At 39.2% G+C, this 2171-nt stretch overlaps 1 pseudogene; it reads left to right on the forward strand.

The window, feature by feature from the left end:
• The first annotated feature begins 803 nt into the window (after positions 1-803).
• LOC112646484 (60S ribosomal protein L6-like) lies at positions 804-1710 on the forward strand (annotated as a pseudogene).
• Positions 1711-2171: the final 461 nt, after the last annotated feature.

Genomic DNA, 2171 nt, shown 5'->3' on the forward strand with positions numbered 1-2171 from the left:
ATCAGGTCCCATATCGGGCTCCCTTCATGGAGCCTGCTTCTCCCTCTGCCTGTGTCTCTGCCTCTCTCTCTGTGTCTTTCATGAATGAATGAATAAATAAAATCTTAAAAAAAAAAGCAATATCATTAATAACAGAATCAAAATATTAAATACTGATGGACAATTATTTTAAAATGTTTGCAAGGCCTTACGTTGAAAATAAAACATTGCTGAGACGAAATAAATACCTAAATAAATGGAAACATATCATCTCCATTCATGGTCAGAAGACTCAATATTGATAAGATGTCAATTCTCACTAAATTGGTCTGTAGGTTCTTCATAATGTCACTGAAAATCTCAGCAGACTTCACCATATAAACTGACAGGCTGGGTCTAAAATGTATATAGAAATGTAAAGAATTCAGAATAGCCAAAAAATTTTTGAAAAAGAAGAATAAAGCGTCCACACTTACCTGATTTAAAGACTTACTAGCAGTTGAGCGTCTGCCTTTGGCTCAGGGCGTGATCCCAGGATCCAGGATCCAGGATCCAGGATCAAGTCCCACATCGGGCTCCCTGCATGGAGCCTGCTTCTCCCTCTGCCTATGTCTCTGCCTCTCTCTATCTCTCTCTCTCTCTCTCATGAATAAATATATAAATCTTTAAAAATAGACTTAATATTTAAAAAATTTTTAAAAATAGACTTAATATAATGTTATAGCATCAAAACAGAGTGGTACTGGCACAAAAATAGACATACAGATCAGTGGAACAGAATAGAGTATTAAAAAATAGCCATCCCTTCTTTTCCATCTTGCAAGATGGCGGGCAAAAAAGCCAAGAAGCCAGATACTAAGGAGAAGAAACCTGAAGAAGCCAAGGAGACTAATGCTGGTGGCAAGGCAAAGAAGGGCAGCCCCAAGGCTAAAACACCAAAGAAGGGGAAGACCCACTGCAGCCAAAACCCCGTCCTAGTCAGAGGAATTGGCAGATATTCCTGATCAGCTATGTGTTCCGGAAAGGCCATGTACAAGGGGAAGTAAGTATTTGGCAGCTAAATCCAGGGTTGAAAAGGAAAAGAAAGAGAAGGTTCTTGCTACTGTTACAAAACCAGTTGGTTTAAAAAAAAAAAAAAAAAAAAGTTGGTGGTGACAAGAATGGTGGTACCTGAGTGGTTAAACTTCGCAAAATGCCTAGGTATTACCCTCGAAAGCTGTGACTCGAAAGCTGTTGAGCCATGGCAAAAATCCTTTCAGTCAGCATGTGAGAAAGCTGCAAGCTAGCATCAGTATCACTCCTGGGACCATTTTGATCATCCTCACTGGGCACCACAGAGGCAAGAGGGAAGTTTTCCTGAAGCAACGGAACAGCAGCTTGCTACTTGTGACTGGACCTCTGGCCCTCAACCGAGTTCCTTTGCGTAGAACACACCAGAAATTTGTCATTGCCACTTCCACCAAAATTGAATATCAGCAGTGTGAAAATCCCCAAACATCTCACTGACGCTTATTTCAAGAAGAAGCAGCTGCTTAAACCCAGACACCAGGAAGGGGAGATCTTTGACACAAAAAAAGGAGAAATACAAGATTACAGAGCAGCACAAGGTTGATCAGAAAGCTGTGGATTCGAAAATTCTGCCAAAAATCAAAGTTGTTCCTCAGCTTCAGGGTTACCTCCGCTGTGTTTTCTCCCACAAATGGAGTTTTCCCTCACAAACTGATGTTCTAAATTTCTTACAAAGAACCTAATTAAACAACTGATCCATTTCTAAAAAAAAAAAAAAAAAAAAAAACCCATCCATACAGTCAACCTATGTTCAATAATAACAAATGGTGCTTGAATATCCACATAGGAAAAAGTGAACCTTGATCTTAATTTGAAATGGATCATAAACCTAAACACACACAAAGAAAAACTATAAAAATTCTAGAAGAAAATATTCAAAATGCATGTATCTGACATAAAGGACTTATCTCCAGAATATGTAAGAACTCTTATAACTCAATAAAAAGAAGATAAATAAGCCAGCTAAAATGGGCAGAATATTTTTTTAACGTTTTTAAATTCATTTATTCATCAGAGACACAGAGAGAGAAAGGCAGAGACACAGGCAGAGGGAAAAGCAGGCTCCATGCAGGGAGCCTAATGTGGGACTCGATCCTGCGATTTCAGGATCACGCCCTGGGCCA

Source organism: Canis lupus, chromosome 32 (genome assembly GCF_003254725.2).
Source record: "Canis lupus dingo isolate Sandy chromosome 32, ASM325472v2, whole genome shotgun sequence".
Classification (NCBI taxonomy): domain Eukaryota; kingdom Metazoa; phylum Chordata; class Mammalia; order Carnivora; family Canidae; genus Canis; species Canis lupus.